The following is a 15,030-nucleotide window of genomic DNA, read 5'->3' on the forward strand; positions in this document are numbered from 1 at the left end:
TATCCTAAAACACTGCTTAACACTTACGTAAGACAATCTAGGGTTCTTTTACCAAACCTCGATGTATAAATACACTAAAAATAAAACTTATATTTTGGCTCTAAAACATACACCATATTGTAGAGCTCGTCGGAAGCTTTGAAATGGTATATAGAATGTCCAAAACGGACACCCCAGTGAAAAGTTATAAGAATTTCCAAAAACAGTTTGGCACGAAAATCTCAAATTTTGCACTCACCGAAACTTATCGAAATAATTCTAAACTTCACAGGGAACATATATACCATAAATACAACAATTCTTACGTAACAAAAATTAAAATCAAGCCCTTAAATGGAAAACGCCATTAACGTTCGGACTAAGCCTTAAAAAGTTCCAAACTCGATTTCTAACACAAAATTACCTCAAATTCAACAAGTAAACATCAAAACTAGTCCTATAGCTGCCAAAGAACAATTTTACGAAGTTGAAATCTCCATAACCACTCTAAATCACAAAGCCACTATATAAAAACCAATTATTTTTAACTTAAAATGAAACAAATCCTTACCTTAAGTTCTCATTCTGCAATGATTACTATCCTGCTACTATCGGAGCTTGAAAAACTAGGTTTTGGGTTGAAAATAAAAAAAAAAAAATAGATTAAGGGAGGAGAGGGTATTGCCGCACCAAAGGAGAGAGTTTTGTCATTCTTTTGTTCTTCAGTTTATAAACTTAATATATATATGGGTACACTCTTAATGGGTATTTACCTATGAATGGGTAAAATTAGAAAACTTTGAATTTTTATGCGTAATTTTCTATTTAATTAAAAAAAATCTCTCACTTTTACATGATATGAGCTGACATTGTTCCATCGGTTGAAAAATAAAATTAAAAAAAAGTTTTTAGCAAAAAAAAAAGATAAATAAAAATTGAGTTTGACTTAAATATTTTTATATGAATATATTTTTAATATAGTGTAAAAAGAGATATTTTTTTAATCAAGTAGTTTATTAAGTATATAAATTCAAATTTCTCTTTGATTATTTTTTATTAGATCAAAATTTGATGATTTATTATTTTTAAAATTAATATTTATAGTTAAATTTATTTAGTAACCATTCATAGGTAATACACATTGAGAAATTTTTTATATATATATGGAATAATTACATAAGACACCATTTTTTGTAAAAAATTATATTTTTACGTTTAATTTTTTTTTTTATATTTTTATAGTTTTCTATGAAAACAACAAGAAAATTATATAAAAATAACATTTAAATAACATCAAAACAACAACAAAAAATAACATACATACAACAAAAGATCAACAACAAATTAACAAGAGTACAATATAAAAAGACCGTATTTTCTGTAAATAAAATTAAAAAAATCATAAAAATATTTAAAATTCCGTGAAACCGTATTTTTATAATTCTTTTTTATTATTTTTGTACATTTGTAAAATAATCTACCTACCTATCAATAAGTAATGCTCCATATATATATATATATATATGGAAGAGGTTTCAATGGTTACATTTTTATTGTAACCATCATGGTTACATTTTTTTAAGCCATTGGATTACTATTAAATGGTTGTGATTAATTTGAAAATTAAATAAAAATAAATAATAAATAACTTGTAACCTGAAAGTAACCTAATCATCTATTTCCTTATAAAACTTTAATTAAGATTAATTATATTTTAAAATTAAATTAATTATAATTATTAATTATTTTTTTGTAATTTATTACTATATAAGGATCTTTTAGCAATTTATTTTTTTTATACTTAAATTATTTAAAATTTTATAGCAAAACTTTTTATAATTTAAAATTATATACATATAAATTCATAATTAAAATTTTATTATACTTGTAATCTTAATTTTAAATTATTACACTTAATTATTTAATTTTTTTATTTAAATATCTAAAAAGTAAAAAATAAAATAAGTTGAAGGATTTTTTTAGAAAAAAAATGGCTGCACTTGTTATCGATTGATTAGCTTGAAGTCTCATACTTAGTTCATATAATTGTAACAAAATAATTAAATATCATTTAAAAATAATTAATTATTTGAAAATTTATTATAAGAAGAGAATTTTAATTTGTGTCAAAAGAAATTTAATTTTTGTAAAAAAAAATAAATTTTATTGTAAATATTATAATTAAATGGCTTAATTATTAAAATAATTCAAGTAAGGATTTAAATATAAATATTAATTGCTAAAAGAGGTCTTGTTAAATATTTAATTAATTATTTTAAAAAAAATAGTTAATTATAATTAAATAATTCTAAAAAAGGAATGTCTATTTAATTAATTATTTTAATAAAATAGTTAATTATAATTAATTAAATCTAAAAAAGGAAAGTTTACCTATTAGTAACCTGCTATTACAGGTTAAAGAAAAATGTAACCATATGGTTACTATAAAAATGTAACCATTGAATAGTCACCCATATATATACTAGATGAAAGTTACGTTGCGAGCCACGTAAATATTAATTTTATTTAAGTTTTAGAGATTTTTTTAAAAAAAATCAGTAACTAATTGTAAATTAATTTTTATTATTTGTTTTATAAAAATAGACTTGTTAAGAATGCCATAATTGTATATATAAACTTACGATGTACACATTGTTATTAATAATACTAAAAAATTAGTAATATTAGAAGTACTTATGAACTATACTTATTATTATGATTAAAACATGTTACACTTAGAAGATTGAAAGAGACTTCATATTAATGATAAATCAAAGAGCCATGAAAATACGGTTAAATCCAGATGAATACATAGTATATCTTCATGTTACACTTTTTACGGTTTTTAAAATTTTATTTACAAAAAATACGGTCTATCATTAAATTTATACTCAAAGTAAATATTCTAATATTGCTAATGTAACGCCCTAATGCTAAGGCACACTACAGTGCTTTTTCAATAATTGTGCAATCTTTCTTTTCTTAAAGAAATTTCTCGAAAAACGTGTCAAATTAAAACTTTTGCATTAAATACTAAACTTTGTAATTTAATAAAATATTTACATGCGCCGGGATCCCGATTTTTAAAACTTTACTTTTTAAGCATACATTCCAAAATATACAGATTTACAGGTCGCACAGCGACTTTCAAAATACAACTCCCAGATGTCCCGAGACCGAACACTCCAGGTCGCGCTGCTTGACATGTACAATCTCACCCGAGCTCAGGTTCACTCCTGTTCAGCTTTCGCCTTTCCTTTACCTACACATGGAAGCAGAAACTGTGAGTCAACAGACTCAGTAAGAAATGCATATAACATATCATATAATTTCCGACCTGTAAATAGGCGCCCATACACCTATTTACAGAGCTTAACAGATGAGTATGAACGTTCTAACTAGGATACGACCATGTACCATGTACCATATGCACTCAGTATACCTTCGTATTAGTGTAGGTAAGGTATGACCGCACCTTGAGTACTATCTAGTGTTGTACCACAGACACCTTGTACCTTCCCGTACAAGTGCTGGTAACACTATGATGTACTTTCAAACATCACACACCTTACCAATGCACTCCGTACCACAACTGTACAAGTGTTGGTAGTGTATGAATCACAATAAATAAGCATGTATACATATTAACACATACATACATTCAGATAATCACATCATACATTATACACAGTTCTTACCTGTTTTCCGAATTCAAGTGTGCTAGCCGACCTGAACGGAATTTCTGTGCTAGATGGATGCCCTAATCACATTTTGAAACCGGGTAAGTCACATGATTAAAACCCTAATCCCGGGAAACCCAAAACCAAAACCCTAGGTTCTGCTATACTCTAAAGGGGTTATTCTAACTCTGGAAATGGGGAAACACCCAACCGAGGCACTGAAATGGACAAAAATTGAGAAAACGAAGTGTTCGGGAATCCTGCCAAAACCGGCAAGCCGGTTTTTGGGGCATTGCAAACCGGCTTGCCGGTTTGCACCAGTATTCCCAAAACACCTCCTCCATTGCTCAATTTTCCACCAAATGATACCAAACTCTCCAGAGCTCCTAATCAAGGCATACACAATAAAACCCAGCCAGTATTTCACAGAAAAACACAATAAATATCAACTTGCCATTAAAGCTTAAAGCTTGAACTCAAAGCTTAGAATTGCTCAAAACTAACAACCAATCTCTAAACCAGCTACCAAGAACTAGAATTAAGCTAAACAAACCCTAAAATTCGAACTAAGCAAACCTTAAACCCTAACAGCCCCTATAACCCAAAATCACCTCTAAAACCAACATACAACTTCATGAACTTGAAAGAGAAAGGAGCTAGGGTTACCTTAGTTATTTTCCCTTGAATCCTTGGATAGAAATACAGAAGTTAAGAAGAAGAATTTGGGTTTTCCTTCTGGTTTGAGAGAGCCGAACCCCAAGAGAGAGAAAAGAGAAATGGTTTCTTAATTTTCTCTAATTTTTAATTTCTTTTTCTAAATAAAATCCCTTTTCACCCAATTATATTAACATGAAATAGGTGTCATCACCCAAGGCTGCCACCTAACCCTCATTTAACCAAATAAGAAATGACTAAAAAGCCCTTAAGGTTAAAACTTGGTTAATTCTAAAGCTAGGGGTAAAATGGTCAATTCCATAACCCCGCTCAATCCCGATAAAATATTTTCTCTAAAATATTTCCCACTATGAAATAAGGTTCTAAACTTACCCATGTGATCAATCTAGCCATCCATCGCATTTTCCGTTGTCGCCGAACAAAAATTACAAAAATAACATATTACACATATAAGCTAGATAATACCCCTAGAGTTTAATAAAATCTCCGAAATTGAGAAATTATAACTCTAATATTTATTTCTAAATATTGGGGTCCACATTTAAATTTAATTCACAAATAATAATAAAATAATAAAAATTAGTGCTAATTGCCTTTTCTAATCCATATTACTAGAGCGGTCATTACAATTATCCCCCCGTTAATAGGATTTCGTCCCCGAAATCTAACCTGAATAGCTCTGGATGCTGAGTTCTCATATCTGACTCCAACTCCCAGGTGGCTTCTTCCACCTTACTATTCCTCCAGAGCACCTTAACCAGTGCAATAGTCTTGTTCCGAAGAACTTTTTCTTTTCTATCCAAAATCTGAACAGGTTGCTCTTCATAGGATAAATCTGGTTGAAGTTCAAGGGCTTCATAACTCAAGACATGAGTCGGGTCTGATACGTATTTCCTTAACATAGAAATGTGAAATACGTCATGAACAGCCGATAGTGCTGGTGGTAAAGCTAGCCGATACGCTACCTGCCCGACCTTCTCAAGTATCTGAAATGGCCCAATGAACCTAGGGCTTAACTTACCCTTCTTCCCGAAGCGTCTAATACCCTTCATTGGTGAAACCCGCAGGAAAACATGTTCCCCTGCCTGGAATGTAACATCTCTGCGCTTCGGATCAGCATAACTTTTCTGCCTGCTTTGAGAAGCAAGCATTCGAGCCTTGATCTTATCAATAGCTTCATTGGTTCTCTGCACTAATTCTGGACCCAGGTACTTCCTTTCTCCTGTCTCGTCCCAATGAATAGGAGAACGACATTTTCTACCATATAACATCTCATAGGGAGCCATCCCTATTGTACTTTGGTAGCTGTTGTTGTAGGAGAATTCAATTAAAGGCAAGTACTTACTCCATGAACCCTCAAAGTCCATGACACAGGCTCGCAATAGGTCTTCTAAAATGCGGATAGTTCTTTACGTGACCATCGGTACCGAGGGTGAAAGGCTGTACTAAACTTTAACTTGGTACCCATAGCCTTCTGGAGACTCACCCAAAACTTCGATGTGAACTTTGGATCCCTGTCTGATACAATAGATTTAGGGGCTCCATGGAGACGAACTATCTCCTTCACATACAATTCAGCATATTGATCCACTGAATAGGTAACTTTCACTGGTAGAAAGTGAGCTGACTTTGTGAATCTATCCACGATAACCCAAACAGAATCATACATTCCTGTAGTTCTAGGAAAACCAGTTACGAAGTCCATTGTGATGTCCTCCCACTTCCATTCTGGAAGGACTAAAGGCTGTAATAACCCTGCCGGCCTCTGATGTTCAGCCTTAATCTGCTGGCAGGTTAAACACTTGGACACGTAGTCCACCACATCTCTTTTCATCCCATACCACCAGAAGTAGGGTTTTAAATCTTGATACATCTTGGTGGTTCCCGGATGCAACGAATAAGGCGTGGTGTGAGCTTCATCCAGTATTTCTTTCTTAAGCTCATCCACACTAGGAACACAAACTCGAGCTTTATATAGCAACATTCCACTGTTCGAGACTGTAAAACCTCTAGGCCGACCAGCTACCACTTCATCTCGAACTTTAACTAGCTCGGGATCTTCCAGTTGTGCCTTTCTGATTCTCTCCAACAGATCAGATTGGAGTGTTAAATTATGTAATTTCCCGACCACGAACTCAATTCCTGCACTAACCATTTCCGAGGCTAGTTGAGGAGCTATCATAACCGTAGTACACACTTGACCGGGACCTTTTCTGCTTAGAGCATCGGCCACGACATTGGCTTTCCCGGGGTGATACAGTATTTCACAATCGTAGTCCTTAACTAACTCCAACCACCTTCTCTGCCTCATATTCAGATCTTTTTGGGTGAAAAAGTATTTAAGACTTTTATGATCAGTATAAATTTCACACTTTTCACCGTAAAGATAATGTCGCCATATCTTTAAAGCAAAAACCACAGCAGCGAGCTCTAAATCATGAGTTGGGTAACGCTGCTCATAATCCTTCAGTTGACGAGAGGCATAGGCTATGACTCTGTCAGCTTGCATCAGAACACATCCCAGACCCTGTCTGGATGCATCACAATACACAACAAATTTCTCTTGATCTGATGGCAAAGCTAACACCGGAGCTGTTATCAAACGCTGCTTTAACTCCTGAAAGCTTGACTCACACTTATCTGACCACACAAATCTCTGATTTTTCTTAGTCAATTCGGTTAGGGGCATAGAAAGTTTAGAAAATCCTTCGACGAAACGTCGATAATACCCTGCTAACCCGAGAAAACTTCGAATTTCCGTCACAGACTTAGGCCTCGGCCAATTCTTCACTGATTCCACCTTGTTTGGATCGACCATAATTCCATTCTTCCCCACAATATGACCCAGAAAGGATACCTCGGACAACCAGAATTCACACTTTTTGAACTTGGCATACAGCTTGTGATCCCTAAGTCGCTGTAACACCATTCGAAGATGATGCTCGTGCTCCTCATCTGACCGAGAGTATACAAGAATGTCATCGATAAACACTATAACGCAGTTATCGAGGAAATCCTTGAATACTCTATTCATAAGATCCATAAAGGCCGCAGGAGCATTAGTCAATCCGAATGACATTACCAGAAACTCATAGTGCCCATATCTGGTTCTAAAAGCAGTCTTCGGTATGTCCTCCTCCCGAATTCTGAGTTGGTGATAACCCGACCGTAAATCAATCTTTGAAAACACAGTCTTTCCCTGAAGCTGATCGAACAAATCGTCGATTCTGGGCAACGGGTACTTATTCTTAATCGTCAGCTTGTTAAGTTCCCGATAATCAATACACATTCTGAGGGAACCATCTTTCTTTTTCACAAAGAGAACCGGAGCTCCCCAGGGCGATACACTGGGTCGAATAAACCCAATGTCCAGCATCCCCTGAAGTTGCAACTTAAGCTCCTTGAGTTCTGCTGGAGCCATCCTATATGGAGCTTTAGAAACAGGTTCGACTCCAGGTGCCAAATCAATAACAAAATCAATCTCTCGTTGTGGCGGCAATCCCGGCAACTCCTCGGGAAACACATCAAGAAAATCTTTCACTACCCGAACTACCTCAGGCCCAAATGTTTCAGGTCTGCTGGAGTCAAATACTACCGCTAGAAATCCTACACAACCATTGCATAGTAAATCCCTAGCTCTCAACACAGAAATAACCGGGATCCGAGACCCCTGAACCGATCCAACATAAACAAATGGATCTTCACCTTCCGGCTGAAAAGTCACCATTTTACGCCTACAATCTATACTGGCCGAATACTTGGATAAGAAATCCATTCCCAGTATAATATCAAACTCAGTTAGTTTCAATTCTATGAGATCAGTACTCAATTCCCTATCTTCGATCCTAATCGGCATAGACCTAATGCGCCTATTAGAGATAACCAATTCCCCGCTAGGCATTAGGGTTCCGAACCCTCTTTCTAAAATTTCACAAGGCCTACCCAAAAGATCAATCACTCTTGTAGCCACATATGAACGTGTAGCTCCCGAGTCAAATAATACTGTAAATAACAAGTTGTTGATGGGAAGCTGACCTGTCACAACAGAAGGACTGGCTGCAGCGTCAGCTTGGGTAATGGCAAACACACGAGCAGGAACCGGTTTCACCTCAGTTTTCGGCTCCTCTTTCTTTGCCTGGGGGCAATCTTTCTTGAAATGCCCCACCATGCCACACAGGAAGCATGTCTTCCGGTTACACTCTCCCGGATGATGTTTCTTGCATCTTGGACACTCAGGATAAGAGTAACCCTGGCGTCCCCCTCTGCCTTGGTTCCCACGGAACCGCTTGCTTTGCCCCGAGCCACCAGAAGCTGGAACAACTTTTCTTTTCTGCTCGGTGGTGGAGTCACCACCATCCCTACCATAAACAGGAGTAGGAATAGTGGGGGTTCCACCAACACTCGGAGTCACCCGGGGCTCCTGAAGGAATTTTACCGCACCCTCGGCTCTGAAAGCCTTTTCAACCATCTCCGCATAAGTGGTTGCCTCAGTAGTAGTAATAACCAGATCATGTCTAATTTTTGCACTCAAACCCGCCAAGTATTTTTCCTTCTTACTGAAGTCGGTTGGCACAATTCCCGCTGCCAACTTGGCCAACCGGTCAAACTTTGTCGTATATTCAGTAACCGACATTCCCTCAGTTTGAACCAACTCGGTGAACTCTTTGCGGACTGCTTCATTGTAATACTTGGAGTTAAACAAGTCCTTGAATTCTTCCCAGGTCATCAGCGTGACGTCTCGAGTGAGGGTTATTAACTCCCACCACACGAGAGCGTCTTCCTGAAACTGGAAAGTGGCACAGGTTACCCGGTCATTTCCAACCACTCCCATAAAATTGAGGATGCGTTCTATTACCGAAAGCCACTGCTCGGCCTTCATCACATCAGGGCCTCCCAGAAACACTGGAGGTGCCTGTTTTCGAAATCTTTCGTACAACGGTTCCATACGGTTGCCAACAACAGGTTGTTCTGCTGGCACCGCAGGAGCTGCAACGGCTTGAACTTCTTGAGGAGGCACGGCAGGAGGACCCTGCTGCCTCAACCTTTGGATCTCTTCATCTTGCTGGCGGATTCTATCTTGCATCTCCGCAAACCTTTGCTCCCAATCAGGAGGAGCTTGAGGTGGATTTACAGGGCGACCACCCTGAGCTGCGCACGGCCACGGCCGCGACCACGAGGATTTTGAGGATTCCTCTGACCGCCTCCGGTCTCAACCATGCCACCCTGACTTCTTGTATTTCGCGGGGCGTCCATTTAATAGGACTTAGCCTGCGAATCCATAAGCCAGGCAGGTTAGACAGCGATCAAAATTAACACCGCTCTTAATAACTTAAAGGCAACACACTTTCTTTTCTTTTAAGAAAATATATTTAATTTAAATCTAATATGCTACCTAACATGCTTTCACATTCACATTTATTTAAGATACTAAACAAGTACAGGCTTACTGAACCGTGAACCGAGCTTTCTCTGATGAAGATTGTACATGTCATAGCAAGCTTCGGTAGACAAACCTGGCGGCTCTGATACCAAAATTGCAACGCCCTAATGCTAAGGCACGCTACAGTGCTTTTTCAATAATTGTGCAATCTTTCTTTTCTTAAAGAAATTTCTCGAAAAACGTGTCAAATTAAAACTTTTGCATTAAATACTAAACTTTGTAATTTAATAAAATATTTACATGCGCCGGGATCCCGATTTTTAAAACTTTACAAACTTTACTTTTTAAGCATACATTCCAAAATATACAGATTTACAGGTCGCACAGCGACTTTCAAAATACAACTCCCAGATGTCCCGAGACCGAACACTCCAGGTCGCGCTGCTTGACATGTACAATCTCACCCGAGCTCAGGTTCACTCCTGTTCAGCTTTCGCCTTTCCTTTACCTACACATGGAAGCAGAAACTGTGAGTCAACAGACTCAGTAAGAAATGCATATAACATATCATATAATTTCCGACCTGTAAATAGGCGCCCATACACCTATTTACAGAGCTTAACAGATGAGTATGAACGTTCTAACTAGGATACGACCATGTACCATGTACCATATGCACTCAGTATACCTTCGTATTAGTGTAGGTAAGGTATGACCGCACCTTGAGTACTATCTAGTGTTGTACCACAGACACCTTGTACCTTCCCGTACAAGTGCTGGTAACACTATGATGTACTTTCAAACATCACACACCTTACCAATGCACTCCGTACCACAACTGTACAAGTGTTGGTAGTGTATGAATCACAATAAATAAGCATGTATACATATTAACACATACATACATTCAGATAATCACATCATACATTATACACAGTTCTTACCTGTTTTCCGAATTCAAGTGTGCTAGCCGACCTGAACGGAATTTCTGTGCTAGATGGATGCTCTAATCACATTTGAAACCGGGTAAGTCACGTGATTAAAACCCTAATCCCGGTGAAACCAAAACCAAAACCCTAGGTTCTGCTATACTCTAAAGGGGTTATTCTAACTCTGGAAATGGGGAAACACCCAACCGAGGCACTGAAATGGACAAAAATTGAGAAAACGAAGTGTTCGGGAATCCTGCCAAAACTGGCAAGCCGGTTTTTGGGGCATTGCAAACCGGCTTGCCGGTTTGCACCAGTATTCCCAAAACACCTCCTCCATTGCTCAATTTTCCACCAAATGATACCAAACTCTCCAGAGCTCCTAATCAAGGCATACACAATAAAACCCAGCCAGTATTTCACAGAAAAACACAATAAATATCAACTTGCCATTAAAGCTTAAAGCTTGAACTCAAAGCTTAGAATTGCTCAAAACTAACAACCAATCTCTAAACCAGCTACCAAGAACTAGAATTAAGCTAAACAAACCCTAAAATTCGAACTAAGCAAACCTTAAACCCTAACAGCCCCTATAACCCAAAATCACCTCTAAAACCAACATACAACTTCATGAACTTGAAAGAGAAAGGAGCTAGGGTTACCTTAGTTATTTTCCCTTGAATCCTTGGATAGAAATACAGAAGTTAAGAAGAAGAATTTGGGTTTTCCTTCTGGTTTGAGAGAGCCGAACCCCAAGAGAGAGAAAAGAGAAATGGTTTCTTAATTTTCTCTAATTTTTAATTTCTTTTTCTAAATAAAATCCCTTTTCACCCAATTATATTAACATGAAATAGGTGTCATCACCCAAGGCTGCCACCTAACCCTCATTTAACCAAATAAGAAATGACTAAAAAGCCCTTAAGGTTAAAACTTGGTTAATTCTAAAGCTAGGGGTAAAATGGTCAATTCCATAACCCCGCTCAATCCCGATAAAATATTTTCTCTAAAATATTTCCCACTATGAAATAAGGTTCTAAACTTACCCATGTGATCAATCTAGCCATCCATCGCATTTTCCGTTGTCGCCGAACAAAAATTACAAAAATAACATATTACACATATAAGCTAGATAATACCCCTAGAGTTTAATAAAATCTCCGAAATTGAGAAATTATAACTCTAATATTTATTTCTAAATATTGGGGTCCACATTTAAATTTAATTCACAAATAATAATAAAATAATAAAAATTAGTGCTAATTGCCTTTTCTAATCCATATTACTAGAGCGGTCATTACAGCTAATACCATTCTCCATATATATATACATATATATATATATAAAACAAAGGAAAGGAGAGAGGATGAATAATGAAGTTATGATGTTTTGAAATACTTGCATACACTACATAACATGATAGATACACAATCACAAAAAACATCTAAAGAACATATCCAAAATAAAAACATACGAGATTGCATTAAGAAAAAATAGAAAAGAGTAATGTAGTACACAGTAATAAAATAGAAAATAATAATTTCAAATGTTGGTATAGATAGACAAGGATACATACCAAGCTTTAGTCTTCAAATAAGAGCTTTGCTGAAGAAGAAGGATGGCCAAGTGTGGATTACCAAACAAATCATATTTAAACAAAAAAAATATAACTAATTACTTGGAAGGAAATTATCCTAACCGTTGGACAGTGGCTAATATATTATGTTGAATGATTCTTAATCTGAAGTAAAATATTGTTGCAAACATTACACCCTAAACTACAGTGTAAGTAGTGGGCCAAGTAGCAGCAAGCAAATTTTTACAGTTAATTTAATTATTAAACAAGACAAAGATGGGACTGTTAAAGCCATAAATGAAATTGTCAATCTACAGAACATGGTTGTTAATGATAAAGCACATATCTGCAAAATGCATACTAACTGAGGATGACCACAAAGGAAAGGAGGAAATCAATTTCTAAAATGCATAAAAATCATCCTCCAATCACACTTGCGATTAATTTTTGTTTATATAAAAAATCAAACAAATCTTACTCTGACAGACAGGTATCAAGAATTGAAATGAGCTTCTTCCCAAATCCAATAACAGGCTTCAAGTTGTACAGGCTCCTCGAGTGCCAGCCAATACTGTATCATTGTTTAAGCAAGTAATTACCCTCCCAAAAGTTTAAATACCAAATTAACTTTCTTTAAAGTCATGGAAAAGATGTAAATGCATGAAAAAATGGTACCTCATTTCCTGAAAAACCAGAGAACTTCTCATTGGCAATTTCTTCACAGCGCACAGTAGCCACCATACACATTATATATGTAAATACATATATACACACATTTACAAACTTCATTTTTAATTTTAAGCACAAATTTCTAATTAGATAACCCCAATCTCAGTCACAATTTGTTCATCTGATAAATAATTCACAATCATCTAACATACAAACAAAGCTCTAATTTAAAATCAAACAATTTACATATTAAATATATGAGTGCATGTAAATTAGCATTAAAGTCATATATATAACTGTATGTGCGAGTGTATGTGTGTGATTATAGATAAACAAACAAATATCAGAACATCAGTAATAAAATGAGAAAGAAGACGTACATCAGAGGAGTTGCTAATGTGCTCTCTCAGGAAAATCTCCTTATTGCTGTAGAAAGTGTTGATAATAAGACTGAGAAGCTGATTAATCTCAGCCTGGAATGCAAAGGTCTCTACGTCTTCCATCTGAACGTTCACCATTGATTGATTCTGATTGACCTTCTTGAAATCCTAAGTAAAACAGAGTAAATATTGGAAATGGAGAAAACGAAAACAGAGAATCAAAGTCGACTGAATAATTGCTACATAATAAAAGAAATAAGAAAACATCAAGTAAGACCATGGGATGAAATATAAATATATATATATAAAATTCAAATAAGATTATTAAAATAAATTAATTGAAGAGATCTCCAAATCAAATGTTAATGAATGTAATCAAAAATAATAATAAAATACCCTAGATTAAAAGTAAAAGAGGGGTTTCAATCTCCGGAAGAAGCAAAAGGTCCTCTTCCACTTCATCTCGTCTAAGTTGTAGTCGCAACGTGAGATTAGAACAATATATATTGAAAGAAAAAGTAGAACTCTAATTTCATTTTTCCTTCCGCAAACTATAGAGCTCCAATTTCATAAACGCAAATTAAAATGAAAGTGGGTAGATTAATTAATCGATATAGGTTAGGGAAAAGTGAATAAACGTTTGAAGTTTCACGTTAACCTTCTGTCTATAATAATTCATCAAAAAAGAAAATCGTGTAAATTTAAAAAAAAAATAACAAAAAAATATCAAAATTTGGGGATATGCGGTTTGTTAGATTGTTTAATTTTAATAAAAATATCAAAATTTGGGATATGCGGTTTGTTAGATTGTTTAATTTTAATTTTAAAAAAGATTGTTTAATTTTTTGGTTTAATTATTGGGTTTATTTGTTAACGGCAGATCAAACCTATTAACATCGTTAAATTTAACAGAATATTTTTTATTTTTAAAGTATATTCTGTTAAACCAAGAAACCAAGAAATGTCGTTAGATAGGCACTTTTAATATATAAAGATATATAAATATATATATATAACTCTTTAAGTGAGAGCATCACTTTTGCTGTCATTTATGAGAGCATTTTAATAGCCTTTGATTTATAATCTAATGGTAGTAATTTATTTAGTTATAATAGGATATCTCATATAGGATTAATAATTTTTATTTATTTTATTTACAAAAATACATATGAAAAATATAACCAACCCTCCCATGTACAAAGAGTTTTTTTTTTTTTTTTCAATTGGCAAATATTATGTTACTTTAATAATATGAAAAAGAACACTATGCTTACTTCTTACTTTGTTGTTTATTTGTTTTTCATTTTTTAAATCAAATTCTTCATTTTTATTAAAAAAAAAATAGAAATGAATAGGAAAAAAAATTATTAGATGATTAGTATACACATCCTTTGATTTGGTTAGTTTTTCTAGTTATGCCAACATGCTCTAGAGAAAATCTAGAAAACCATTTTATACATATACAATATCTAAATTTAAAGAAATGATAAAATGAAGGAAGAAGAAGAAGAAAATAATAATAATTACTTGTCTTAGAAACTTGGCAAAATGATCCTATTTTAATTTGTGAATAATTGTTTTAACTTATAAAAAAAATAACTATTTTAAAAGCTAGTTAAAAATAAAAATAAAATAATAATGAAATAATTAATTACATGGTTCACATCTCATTTTAATTCTATACACTTTTATTTTAAACCAATTAAAACTGAAATAAAATACTCTTATGGTAAGAGCAAAAATAGTGCTCTCACCTAAGAAAAAT

General features: G+C 34.6%; 1 long non-coding RNA gene across 1 annotated transcript; it reads right to left on the minus strand.

Moving 5' to 3' along the window:
- Positions 1–10,737: 10,737 nt before the first annotated feature.
- Positions 10,738–13,918, minus strand: LOC115694743 (uncharacterized). The gene is made up of 3 exons (XR_009684464.1): positions 13,662–13,918; positions 12,892–13,433; positions 10,738–12,787 (listed from the first exon to the last, which is right to left on the minus strand). It is a non-coding gene; the product is annotated as an uncharacterized LOC115694743 (long non-coding RNA).
- Positions 13,919–15,030: the final 1,112 nt, after the last annotated feature.

The sequence above is a fragment of the Cannabis sativa genome, chromosome 9, assembly GCF_029168945.1.
Source record: "Cannabis sativa cultivar Pink pepper isolate KNU-18-1 chromosome 9, ASM2916894v1, whole genome shotgun sequence".
NCBI lineage: Eukaryota > Viridiplantae > Streptophyta > Magnoliopsida > Rosales > Cannabaceae > Cannabis > Cannabis sativa.